The 14,993-nt window shown below is 36.5% G+C and overlaps 1 protein-coding gene across 1 annotated transcript in view; it reads left to right on the forward strand.

Moving 5' to 3' along the window:
* The window catches only part of LOC100742678, a gene marked incomplete at its 5' end in the record, with an annotated part of 192,300 nt that overhangs the window by 72,164 nt on the left and 105,143 nt on the right, over window positions 1-14,993 (forward strand). The gene's annotated exons all lie outside the window — the stretch shown is intronic.

Below are 14,993 nucleotides of genomic sequence, written 5' to 3' on the forward strand. Positions count from 1 at the left end.
AAACTGTCAGCGCAAGGTTTCCCCGGGGAATTCGCCGATTAGTTGGTAATGAGCGAGACATCGATGTATGTCACGTCAAACTTACAGGACACGCTGTGCGTTCCCGAGAACGTTTCAGCAACGGAGCGAATTTCTTGGTTAGAACGTGATCCACCGAACTCAAACGGATGAATTCCAATTAATGCATCTGCTTAATAATTATACAGTATTTACGATGTTGGCGTGAAACGCGGATCGTTCATCACTCTCCGGCATATTTCGAGGACTTTCAGATATTTATCGATTTTCTGGAGCGAGACGCTTGAAACGCGCTCTTAAACGGTCTTAAAGTCGCGTTCAACTTTCATTCGTTGTTTAACAACCTCGTGATTTTCCTTTCTTTCCTTTGTTTCCCGTACGTGACAATGAGAAGACAGATTGTCAAGAATGAACATGCGATTCAACTAGCGTGAACGAGCTTATAGGACGCACAACTCTGTTGATAAATATTTGGACAACTGTTGATATCAAAAAAAAAAAAAAGAACGTGACAATCTAACTATTTACAGCTGCTAAATAGATGAAAAAAATAAAAAGTCCCCGTAAGTTTCGATTAAATATAAAATGGAATTTATGGCGATTATTAAAAAGAAGGGAAAAGATTGAACCATTGAAAAATGTAGTGATTTGAAGCTTAGAAATAGAACGATTTTAATCTTGGTAAAGACTTTTGAAAATCTTCTTAGAAACTATTTACTGAACCATCTATGAGATGAGTAAAAAGAAACCGATACTTATCGAACGTCATATTTTTTCGTTTTTGGAAGATAAAAATTGAAAAAAAATCGAATTCAATGAAACGTATTGAATGTACAAGTTGTTCGTTCGTTGTGCTATTATAAGATAATCAATTCTATTCAACATCTATAATTTGAGGAACGAAATTTGATCATTCTATCCGAGTCTTCCTACCGATTATATTTAATTGAATCGTTATTGATTATATAATTCTGTCGTTTAAAGTAAATAATGAATAGACGCGAATGAAGTACATAACAGTTAAAAGGATTGTTAAAAGTCACAATGGACATAGACGTAAGAGAAACATAACAAAACATCGTTTGATCGTATTTTTATTACCTTATATAATAATATTAAACGTATTATTCCTCTATTATTTTACAAACTTCCAGATGAGATAATAATTCTCGGAACGTTATAAAACTTCCTAACAACTGTTCACGTTTACCTGACTGTTCCGCAATTATCCTTATGTACCGGAGCATAATCAGTAAGTAAATTGCTCGGAAACATCGACGTCAGATACCATGGTTAAGGTGAAAATTCGCCGAATCGTTGCCTTTCTCTCCGTTGATATCTCATTAACAGCGTCGAGGGCGAAACCATTATTGATGCAACGCTGTTTGAATCTCGCATCGCCTAAAGGCATAACACCGACACCTCACACGGCATAGTAATTTATGTATCGGGCTCGTGACGGTCTAGTTTCACCATTAGCGCATTTCTATACTTCTCTTCTTCCTTTCTCGCCGTCTTACTGCGTTTTTCTTACGCTCCTAATGTTACAGTATCCGGCATAATGATTTTATTCTTACAGTCGAGTCATTAAGGTACAGTAGTTCACAAAAATATTCCAACACTCGTTGTAAACTTTGTTGCCACTGTGCATAATGAGATACGTTTATCGCGATTGTAATAACAAAATTTGAAAAGCAATCTGAACATGCAAGTTACAAGACATTTATGGCAAACATGAACTTGGTAAAAAATTAATATACAATATGGATAGTAATCTTAAACGTACAATTAGCGTTACCGATAATCTCTAACGTAGCAAATAATTGAAGATGAATGCATAAGTAAAAGCGTGAATACAATGAAAAGCAGCTGGAAACCGGATCTTATGGAACGCTCTCAACTCGTCCAGAGCTCTAGACATCCGAAATTAACAGGATAACATTCAAAATTAATGAAGTTACGCTTAGAAACTCGCAAACTCTCTTCCACTTTCTACGCGCGGTTTATGCTTTATAATTAATCCAAACGCATCCTATTACGCCTCTAAACAGAAAACCTGTCTATCGTTTAATTATCAAAGATCGACATTCTGCCGGCTTCACGTCGAAATTCATGGTAGAACTGAGCGAATCGCCTCTATTCCCCGGAATACAATACAGTTAAATGTATTTCTGGCGTGCTCTGGCTGCTGTTCCGGAACACTTTGCGGCTCGCTGCGACGAATTTCCTTGCAACTTGCATACGCATAGCCACTCAGATTTGGAACTGTAACGAAGCGAACGCCGGGTCGAGACGATGCTCGATTACATCGGACGCTTGGAACGTGTTCCGCAAGAAAATTGTTCTTTGGCTACAGGAAAACTCAGCAGAAAGACAGCTATCTGAGTATTTTTCCTACATGTCTGGAATTTTGTACCGTACAGAGGAAACTTGCTTCTAATTAAATGGCGAAATAGGATTGCGTTTTTTGCTAGGAAGAAGTTTTGGAAGGCAATGAAAGAATAGAAAGTCAGGTTTTCCGCGAATACGTTGGAATTTCTGGTTACGGGATGCTGTTATTCGAAAGCTAGAGGAAGAAACGCGATGAGTACAGTTTGATTGATTTTCATGTAACTCTGTGATTAAAGGGGAATATTTTGACGTGGAATAACTGAAGACGAAAAGAACTTGATATTAGGTTGTGGATTATAAATCGTTGTTAAAACAAATAGTATTTTAATATCTTCGATATTTTACGACGAGAAAATGTTCCTCTCTAATCGCGAAGAAACGTAATAAAGACGTTCTATTCGCTGTAGTTACATTGATATTTTGCAAGAGAGAAAATTATTGCTTTAAAAATTGTGCCCCGTTGCTAATTGAGTAAAGAAAGTGTAGTGTGGAATTTTGTAATTGCGATAATCAAGCGACGAGAAGAAACGGTCAGCTACGGTTAGGAAGGAAAATTTGGCGTAACGATAACAAATAAGTAAAGTTAAAGCCGCCGATAATTGGACGAAAGAAAAAACACCGCGATTGAAATGGAATCTATCGAGATGATTAAATATCTTTCTACAATGAGATCGAGTCGTATTAAGTAAAATTATTGGTTAATTTATGAAACGCAAATAATTAATTATGGGAGAAAAAAAAGGTTTCTAATTACTATAATAGGGATTTAAAAATAAATAACGAATTTTCTGGGTGTATAAGATCTAAGAGAAATACGAAGGAATTTTTTTTATTAGCATAGAAAGTATAGCTTAATTAGCAAAAAGTCGGCAGCGAGGTACAAAACAGAGGCAGGTGCAGTAATTAGACAGCACCGAATACACATTAGGTTAATCTCATTTTATTTATTAATTCTCCCCTGCAAACGTTTGTTAAGGTAATTCTATGCATACGGATTAACATGAGTCGCGAGGAATTTAAATGACTGATTGTGAGTGAAATTTTTAATACGTATACCGGCTAAATTAATTACGACATCAGATCTTCGTACAATCTCGTTACATGCTCGATTATTAGGATCATACGTTACGATCGTTCCTTTACATTGCGTAAACTGTATATATTTTATCAAAATACTATCATACAGGTAAATAAATCGACTGCGAATTTTTATGAATTTATGCGAAATTTAACGATGCAAAGCAGAACGGACGTAGAATATATAAAGATATAGAAAATACTTGAAACAGAGTACTCGATAGAATTGTTGACACGTATAAAACGAATCTCTATTTAAATTGCGCACTTTGTTATTTTACAAGTCCACGGCCCGTTTATAGGCATAAAGTATCTCTACATCCTCCATCACTCTATTCTTCTCATCTTTCATCCAAGAATACCAAGCTATCTTCTAAATCCTCATAAACATTCATGGTAACAATTACCAGTCGCCACCAGCGACGTCCAAAAGGACCGAAGCAACTCTATACGCGCTCTAATCTCCGAGGAACGCGTGATCACGCGAAGAGCATTAGAAATAGAATATTCACGGCGCCGACATGGGACCACGAAGAAGAGTCAGGCGAAGAGGAAGTGTAATAATTGGATGTCAACAGGCGCGAGTGCGCGGAACATTGGCGCACGTACGATTCTGCTAAGCGCACCGTTCCATCCATTCCAAGCCATCTTACGTCTACCACCGCATTCTACATTCTCGTTCATGTTATTCGAGCAAAGTTATTTGAGTCACTTAAGCTTCGACATTTTAAAACTCAATCTCAAACTTGCCACGGGATAATCAAACTTGTTGTACGCTATGAGACAGCATTAATATTCGATATAAATAATAACGATAGAATGGGAAAATATCTGACGCTTTGGATCCAGCAAAGAGAAAATATCAAAAATGAGAAAGCGATTCGAATAATTCTACGGTAGAGTTATTAGAGTCAGCGAGAAAGCGTTACATAAGAATAAATAAAAAAAAATGACAAACTAGCTTACGGAAATAAAATTATATTCGTACGTTACCGAATTATGACGATTATGCATAAGGATATTTTTATCAGTCAAAGCTGCTTTCCTCTTGACGAGTGGAAGTTACATCCCTGTAGAAAACTATGGTCGTCAGGCTGTCAATGCACGCGATATATTTCACTGCTTATCACGCGATTAATAGCGAGTTAAATAGTTTGTTTTCGAACGTAGATCGCTGAAAAATTGTTCGTAACTAAGCTTGGCGAGTTACGAAGCAAATTACTTAGCTCGACTCAACCCCCTTTTGCTTATCTCCGTAACTAATTCAAAATCTGACGGCCATGTGGCAGTTTCATTAACACATTTGAAAATTTTCACCGTAATGAAACCCGACTATCATAAATCACAATTATGTTTGCAAATTTCCCATCTTAAACATATAATAAGTGTTTGTGTAAAGATACATCCACCGAATATCGGGGCTTACTAATTCTAATTAATAATTGACCGTATAAATACTGTCGTCATCTCCACGAGATTTATACTCGTATCGAATATCTTGCAATTTCCATATGTATCTCCAGATTTCTTTCAAACTTTGCCAATGTAATCACGATAGTGTCGAGCCTCGTAACATTGCTAATGAAATTTCAAAATGTTTCGTTAATATATTCATAAGAGCTTAGCAACTTTGCTGAGCGGCCGTATGAACGGGGTTGTGTCTCCTTCTTCCCTCCCTCACTCTGTCTCTCTCTTTCCCTCTCTCTCTCTCTCTCTCTCTCTCTCTCTCTCTCTTTCTCACTTTCTGGCTAAGAGGAGCTTCGCCTTTCGTCGTCATCTTGTTGCATGTTCCGCCTCTCGGTTCACCACTGACGACTCATCGCCATCGCGCTTAAATAAAATAACAGGATCGCTGACAGTTAGCGAACTCTAACTATACAGTTATGCGCTGTTATACGCTGGCTGAGTAAATTGATATGTCACCGACAGAGTTAATAAAGTTAATCGGGGACGTAGAATAAACGAAGGGCAGCGTGGTGTGGGAGGGAAGTTAAGAGGAATGTTGGCCTAATGACGAAGGTCAGGTCGTTCACGCGTGTAAGATTTACCGGGACGAATCTCGAGGGTAGAGGGCATGTAGATGTAGGTAGGTACTTACACGGGTCGAGGGTGAAATGGCCGTATCAAAAATGTACATGTAAGAATTTCCTAAAGCTGCGTTTAGACCGAACGTTTAGCAAAAACATAAAGCAAGAACATTCGTTCGTGCTCATTGAGCGTAAACAATTATCAAGCGATCTGTTCGTAAACTAATTTACAAAATTCTTTCTTTTCTTTATTTTGCTTTTCTCGAGGTCACAGTTCGCTTGTACAAAACAGTTCGGTGAATTGGTTCAACGATCTGAAACAGCTTGTAGGCATATTCGCAATGGTCTGTACCTTAGAATTAACGAGCAAATGTTCACGACAGATTATCGTAGATATATCGCCAGTGATAAAGTCGTAAGATAGTTTCTCGTGCAGGCTTTTCGAGGTAGCCGGACAGCATAACTTTTATTAGATTAGCAGAAAATATTCTTTCTTTTGGCTCTATATTCGTCAAATTTTCCTCTGAATATGATACATTCCTCGGATCATGGTTAATTTGCTATCTAAATGCATAGCTAGATATTTTATAACGTTCGTCCGGGGTATGATTTTTTCATTTACGTAGAGCACTGCAGACGATTGCGTTTCTAAATGTAAATGTAATGCGGTTGGATTTCTCTTCGCTCACTTTTCGAACTTGATTTCAAGACTGCAAGATAAAAGTCAACGAACCTCGATAAATCCTTAAACTTGGTGTAAAAAGTGGAAGATAAGAGTTAATAAGGTTTGCTGTAGAAGTCAATAATCGAAAAAAAATTCTCGGAACATTCACGGTGGTTCGATTTTCGATTTGGCGAGCTATCGAACGCCGAACGAATTCTCGTTTACATTGTAATTTTACTAAAGTGGGGAGAGAATAAGCATTTACTCGCTCGATCTAAATGCACCTCAAGGGGCTCGAGAACGGATCAAATGTTTGTCATCGGTAGAGCGTTATTTGTAAGCGGTTTGTTGTGTAGCTTGCGGCTCCACTCGGTTGTTCAAGATGGGAAATAGGAAATCGATATGGAAGGAGCAGACGTGTGAGGGAGTGTGAGTTTACGATTAGCGAAGGTCTTGTTGTTGGTAACGTGGTATTATTTAAGAGTACTTGAATATCGTGTAATTACGTTTCGTAGATATTTGCACGTATAATTAAAGAAGAAGACGGCTTCTGGAATTGTTTAATTGATGTTTGAACAAATAATGAAAGAAAAGTATGATGTAGCGTAGGTACAAAAAATAGATATAAATTAAATGAATCGATGCATGTAGAGAAAAAGGACAACTTCGGAAAGCGATTTTAATGATGCGGGCGTAAGATTATACACACATATATACAGTATTTTACAGCGGGTAAACTTTATTAACGGCAGAACGATATCCGATATAGATATATTGAAAGATATGAGGTGCTGTAGATATGATGAAAATACGAGATGCACTTCGTTATCCCGGCTTAGGGAACTTTTTAATATTGATAAAGTAGTAAAGTAAAAGTTACTGAACCTAAAATTGAGTAACTTCTTGTAACGATTTCCAATGGGGTTACTAGAAACTAGTCGAAATTAAATATTTTTAAAACGTAAGAAGTAGTTAGATTAAAGATATTGATATACATAACGATGTTAGATTAAATATCATTATATTTGTAGAACTTGAACCGAGACTGCTAATACTAAATACAGTACAATTTGTTAAGAAATGTTGTGTAACGTCAATCTTGAAACAAGATATTTCATTTCGTTAAAAGTTTCTGAGTAAAACATCGTACCATCGACTATTTTGGACATGGTTACATATTACGGTCGCTCATAAACCTTTTCACGAGTCATAACCGTTCGGAATAGTTATATTAAGCAAGCGTAGAACTTACTCATAATTGTCGTACACTGTCAAAAATATGAAACCAGGTTGTGATGAAAGCACGAAACATGGTTCTACGAAGATTTAGTAACAACGACAATAACGTAATCTTAATTTACAATGTTACTTGCGTTATGAAGCAATCCAACGCTCGCGTGTTACGCAGAGAATTATTTAAATCCCCTAGGAAGATTTATATAAGCCTCCTCGGAATTCCCCCACGGGAAACTTACAATAGGGAATCTTCACTGGAAAATCTGATTAGTAAGAAGAAATTCCCTAAATATACGAATCGTATCGATTTACAAAATTGCTTGCTTTTCACTGTGATAAATTAAAATCGTCAAATAAAAAACGTTCAACGTGGAAGAGAACTGTACGAACAATTTCATTGAAAAATACCAAAACAAGTACTCGCGATACTCGTAATTAATAAAATTACTAATAATTACAAAAATGTAACTAATAAAATACTCATAATTAATAAAAATTTCACTCGTAGGAAATAAGAAAAAAAAAAATCCGTCAGACAAAGTTTCATTCATAAAAAGCTAAAAATCTCTCGAAACATCGTTCGTCCATCGCAACACGAGTGCAATTATATCGAGCATTATTTCATCGTGTTACGTAAAGACGAAACAGAAAATAAACAGATGCGATTAGCGTATGGAAACACATCCCCTGGGGCTAACCGCGGTTGCCTAATGTGTCAAGATCCTTGCAACAAAGCGAACGCAAATTAGAGATATTCGTCGGCGGTTGCGCTGATATTCGCGCGTTCGTTTCTCCTTGGTCAGGTTATGCGTCCCCGGTTACGATTCTCTCTCCCTTAACGCTAGCCGGCACTTGGCCAAGTTGATTCTGATCTCTGACAGGAACAGCCGTTCTTGTACAACACTCGAGGTCCGCTCCGCTCTCGTGACCGTTTGTCCTAGAATCGTGTCATGCATGCACCTCATTGTTGGATCGCATCAACACGGTCCCCTTTGGCGCGTGTTGCGCATCTTGCGCGCAACAACCGAACCGAAGAGACGTGTCGATCGAGAACTTCGATTCAGAACCGACCAGAACTTTCCACCGCCTGTCGTTTCACCGCAAGAACATGCTTGTGAACGTTTCAGAACGTTAATAGTCCTTTGTGACTCGATCGTTGTTTTCAGACTGGTACACGTGACAAGTACGTTGGAGTATTTTGGTTTTTGCAAAGACAGTGGCAATTTGGCAATTTAGGAATCTGATTACCAAAGGAATTTGTTTGTTGATCGAAGAGTTGGTCCTTAATTGATTGGATGTATTTTAATGTTTGGATTGGTTGGTAGATAGAAGATTGTTCAGGGATTTAGTTTGGTAATCAGGTTTGATGGAGTGAGATTGACGTTAATGAAGAAGAAAAGATTTTTAAAGAAGTATAAATTCTTTTTTTAGTCTTGACATTTCTTTCTGTTTATATATGAAATTTTATTGGAATATTTGAAGAATTTTTGAAAATTTTAACGACATTAAGACACCTATCGATGTATAGAAATGACGTATGTTAGAGTTTATACGAGTCCAAACATTATATTTATGTATCTTTAAGTATTCTTTCTATGCAAATTTATTAATAAAAATTCACTTGCGAAATTCGCTAGAAAATATCATTAATTTGCAAGTTATTTCTTCACTCCTGTCACGTATGTTAAATTAATGATCTACGTTAATAAAATTCTTTCCTGTCTTCCAACATCCATATGTATAGATTAATCGTAAGATAGTTGACGAATGCAAGTTTTGTAACTAAGTATCTATATATTTATGAAACTTATCATTCTTTATATGAATTCATAAGTAATAAGACCATAAAAAATATAAATCTAACAACCACGTTTTTTTAAAAAAAAATTATGATAATCTAAGTATTATGTAGATATCATAGAAAAAGCTTATTGAAAATTCAATTATAGATGCGATATCTCTACGTTTTATAGCTCTATTTTCACTACCTGGTCCCTTAAAAGTATAGTACAATAGTTACAGCAATATACATAGTAATTATAGTAATTAATAATCTCAATTTGCTTGCTTCTATGACACCGGCTGTCTTCGTCTATTCTTGCTCCCTTTCGTTCCTTTAATCGTTTCCTTTAATTGTCCCTTAATAACCTCCCTCAAAATATCATCAATAAAACGTTAATTACACTTGACGATCTCAGCAAAATTATTCTACGCACGCTGCAAACCATCAACCAAAAATTGCCTTCCATTTTAATCCTTAATACTAAAGCGATCAGCCTCTAGTAGCTAACCTAAATATTTGTTCTAAAATGGCTCATCTAAATATACTATATATAAATAATTATAATTAAGACGGTACGACGAATCACACTTCGGTCTGAGTCAAACATTGATATATTAATTCTACCAAAAGAATGTACATATTCAAGTGGAAGAAGAAAGCAAACCGAAGTCCATACTAGTAAATTTATGTTTTCTTTTTTTAACAAATATCTAGTAATTTCTATGTATATTTTCAAATTGGTTTCATGACAATCGTGCCTCATTACAATGCTAATGAAATTTCAAAATGTTTTATACAATCACAGACAATAAGATCATGAAATTCTTCAATGGTAAATATCTAAATCCCCTCGTGAACCATTGTAAGTGTTTCCAGCAATGTATACGCTGATTCTTATAATTGCACATAATTACAAAATTGTCTGCCATTAAGGATTAATGATAAACACGACCTCAGGTTTCAAATGCCCGGCAATCTACGACTCCGTACGTTATTTATCATTTCTCTGAAACATTACTATATACCGTGCGATGCAGTTATCTTATCCAGGAGAATATATCGCCCTCGTAACTATTCATCCACACACGAGGCTAGATGCAGCGCGTGCAAGTGTGCCACTTGAAATCGCGATGTAACGCAATAAGCTTCGCGATGCTCGATGCTTCGCGGATGTCGGAGCCAGTGATTCGTGCAATCACCTCGCGTTCATCCGTTATTCGGCTATAAGCAACGTCTGCTAATTCGGTCGGGAGACATCATTTCCGAATAGTTTCGCGGAAAGCTACGTCCGGGGGCCGCTGGACACGCTCCTGGGCGCCATTTATTTTCGAACGAAACGGGCGAAAGTTGGAAAGCATTAAATTTTCGAGCCGATGTCGAGCCAGGGGACGCTTTAAATTTCCTCCCGCTGCAGGTTGTTTCATTTATCAAAAAGGCATTGCGTTCGCAAAAGTTTGCGCAAACCGGCCAAATCACGCCCCAATATGCTTACTAGGTTGCGCGGCAAACGACCGCCGTATTGTTTCTATAAATCATTTGGCGACGGTGGAAAGCGACGGAGATTGATCGGTCGTTTAATTGAAAGAGTTCATTTTACCGTCGCGTAGGTTTGTTTGTATTTTTAGCGTGATGTTGGCCCGTGTGTCTCAGAGAAATATGAAACAGAAGAAACTTCGATATGCGGTCGCCTTGGTCTTTGAAGTTTGAAAACATCGCCTGTCTCTTTATAAATGTGCAGAGTATTAGAGTACAAAGAGATGTACCAAGTATTTTTGACGTAGCATGTTTGAAAGCGAATGTAATCTTTTCAAAGTAGCAGGCGAAGCCTCTCTTTTGTTTTTACATAAATCTAAAAATAACAATTTTAGGAATAATTAATTACTCCGAAAGGAGAACAATATGAAACGAAGGAATCGACTTCGGAAAATTATTGCGCGACGATTCATCTTGACGACTGACCAAATGTCGCGTATAAAAAAAGGTTGTTCAATGAAATGCACAAATGCGCAGGAGGTCAGGGTGACACTATTTTTAAGCGACCTTCGTCACATACTCCGAAAACCTTCAAGGAAGACCTCACAACCTTAGCCAAGGTTTAAAAGATGTATGATACATTCTCCGTGATATCGAACAGTTTTTACTCTGACACTTGCTCCGCGACGTCACTAGCCCAAAAACTGTTTTCAATAATCTTCAACGAAATAAAAAGTATATTATCGCTCACCAAAATATACAGTAGAGGGGAATTAATGATTACATGTAAATACTCTACTTATATGTACATTAGATGCACCATATGTTATTAATATTTAATTCCTGATTCACTTTTTTAAGAGTCGATATATATATCTATAGTTGTGTAAGTCAATTTATTTAATGTTTGAAATTCTAATATTTTCCTAAATTACTTACTAAAGGTAAGTAGTAATTATACGTATTATTAGAATATATGTTTAAAAAAATGTAATTAAATTTACCAATATAAAATACTAAGTAAATTTTCCATATTTAGTTCTTCATAAATCTTCCCTAGAAATTTCTTCGCATATTATTTGCTGATCTATTTCCAAATTTGCGTCAAACATTTTAACGAATAAATTGCTTTTGACCAATTTCTAGCCTTTCGCCGTTCTCTGAAATATTAAATCGTTTCGCCGATTCACAATATTACTTTTCGTATATCCACTCATAAAATACGTGACACTGAAAATACATGTAACCGTTTGTTCGATTTGCAACTTTCCACGATCGTCTAAATGAAAATCACGGAAATACCGTTTCTTTCGAATTCCAGGCAATTTTACACGTCAGCAAGTTGCGATAAACTTGGCGTTAAAATTCCGACGTCAACATCTATTATATGTATCGCTATTTCTCCAGACGATTCTAAATTCTCGGCAAATAACGATATCGAAAAAAGTCTGATAACAATCTAAAGGAAACGTCTGTTTTCGAAAAAGAATAAGAGTCATCTTCTCGAACGAGATGACGATAGAACGTTTCCCTGTAAGGGTAAACTTCCTTTCGCGTTATTTCACTCATATCGGGAAGAAATACCAGGACGGAGAAGCTCTGACGCGTAAACCCTCGAGCGATAAAGCTTATAGTAAAATTCCTTAGCACATAACCGGTAGAAGAACCGGTACGCCTCGTTATGCTTTTATGCTTTCGAACTGTCGTTGAATAGTCGACGAATGATACCATCTTCTTAGTAGTGTTATCATCGGTAGTCGCATAACATGAATAACAGTGTGTATGTAGTAACCGCTGGTAGTGGCGCACTTTCTTTTATTTATTATTTCGATATAATCGATTATGTCAAAACACGTTGTAATACTGTTGAGAACAGAATAGACAGCAAGTTCTCGTAATTTTTATAAACCATCTTATGATATACGATTGCTGTAGAATGTAATAAATGTAAATATATACAGGGTGCGGCCAAATAACACGTACAAGCGGATATGACGCGTCTCCTTGTGAAAAAGTAAGAAGAAAATACAGAGTCAAATTTTTTCATACGACGCTTCGTCTTCGAGGAAATTGAGTCCGAAAATTCATCACGTATACTTGAACAAAACTAATTACCCATTGGGTATAAGTAAACAATAAATAGGGAATTATTCTACATGCGAAAATAACTAAAAAATGTCGAATAAAATGCCCGTTTCCTCAGAGGTTTCATTTTCGAGAAAATATTTCCTCGTGCATGATAAACGTTGAAATTTATTTTTCTCGGAAACAAAGCGTCTTGTGGGCAAATTTTGTTCTACATTTTCGATTTAATTTTACATGTATAATAATATCCTATCGATTATTTGTTCCTGTCCAGTCTGGAATTAGCCATGTTCAGGTATAGTTTAAATTATAAATTTTCATACTTGATTTTCTCGGAAACGAAGCGTCATACGAGAAAATTTGATTCTATATTCTCTTTTTATTTTTTCATATGGAATCACTTCATGCCTGCTTGTACATGTTATTCGGCCATGTCCTAGGTATAAATTTGTAAAATCTCGTTTGGAGAGTACTACAAATGTACACAAAAGATTTAAGCATTTTATTTTTGTTACAAGAGCTTTCCGCTCTTGTTTTTTGGGAGTTGTTTACAGTATGACAACAGTAGCAACTGAATCATTTTATATAAAAAGCTACAGCGTGACTCAATGCAAAAGTGTGCATACAAACGTATATGTATCTGTAAGTTAAGAATAGTATTCCAAAATTTTGAATAAATGCGCATTTCAAAGATATTCGTAAATAATTAATTTTCGAATTACACTTATCAAAATGCAAAAGTAGTAGATTACTCTTTTGAGACGTGATGATACAGTACTTATCACTTTAAATATCTTTTTTTATACTCAAGTCTTAATTCCTTACATTCCAGTCGCTTATCGCAAATGTTATCACTGCTTGGTAACAAAATCGCTCAATAAACAATCAGGCATTAAACTATCATGCAGAGCATTCAACGATATTTTGCAAGGACGAATGTAGATTATAGCATATACTTATGAGATTCATTTTTTTTGACGAACGTGTTAATAGCCCGATCAATTTGACATATTCATTACAATGCACTATGACTAATACGCCTAGTTAGTTAATAAGAAAACAAATAGATAAAATGAAGTTTATCAGTTAGAAAAAATCTGTTAGAAAAAATTAAGATAAATCGTACGATTGACGATAAAATGATTATCCAGGCGTTCGATATGACCGCTAAAGTGTACATTAAAACTTGCAAGTATAAATCTTTACGCTGTAAAAATAAAGATTTATATAATGTAGTATTCGTATAATTGTCCTAGTATAATTCAACATTTCATACAACTGTCGTACATTTAAAAAGAAAATACTTTTCAAATATATCACATAGTTTTCTAAAGTATTTAATATCACGTTCTAGACTGAAACGATAAATTGCAATATTTAAGGTATGTGATACCATAATACAAAATATCTACATACTTCGAAAATTATGAAAAATTGCTTATACGAGCTGGAAAATCAATATTATCAGTTGTATTCCAAGTTTATTATTACAGTTGAATAAATCAAATTGCTTTCTCCTGATTTTAACAAAGAATTTAATCGATCGAAACGTTTCTTCCTTATCACGCGTATATACAAATTTTCTTGTGTTCGTAATTCGCGATAGTTGAGCCGTTCACAGGCCAATGCGATTAACTCCGCTTTCTGAGATTTTAGTTGCAAACTACTTTGCCCGATGCTTATCTCCTATAATTTCATCGATCATCTTTATTCTCTGTTTCGTGAAATTAACCAATTTGGCAAATAGGCAGCTCGCGTCAGCGAAGCATCAACATTCTAAAGCCCCTTCCCATACATGTTTACAAAAATTCGTCCACTTTCCCATGGTACCGAAAAATGCGAGACGCGGCGTCGCATTCGCAGGAATGCCGCGTGGCCAATAAGCTTCTATCGTATCGCGATAAAGGCCCGTAGTAAAATTCCTCGCTATGTATCCGCGGCGTACAGAGGTGGCGAGCACACACGCCCCCACCTTACGGTCCCGAACAGTCGCCAAGTGGTCGACACACAGCTAACCACAACTAGTACAATGCTGCATCATGTATGTATACTCTGGTCCGTATACGTACACCGTGTATCTACACACGCAAACTCGAGAAGGCAGAGCGAGTAGCGTTGCATAGCACGCAGCGACACACAATACAGAGGCACACAGACACGCATGGCTGGTAGTGTACGCCGGCACGCGGCCACCAGCGCAGCACCGGCAGAAGTTTCGCGTCTCGAGCGAACGGGCGAG

The sequence above is a fragment of the Bombus impatiens genome, unplaced genomic scaffold (genome assembly GCF_000188095.3).
Source record: "Bombus impatiens unplaced genomic scaffold, BIMP_2.2 scf_0664, whole genome shotgun sequence".
NCBI lineage: Eukaryota > Metazoa > Arthropoda > Insecta > Hymenoptera > Apidae > Bombus > Bombus impatiens.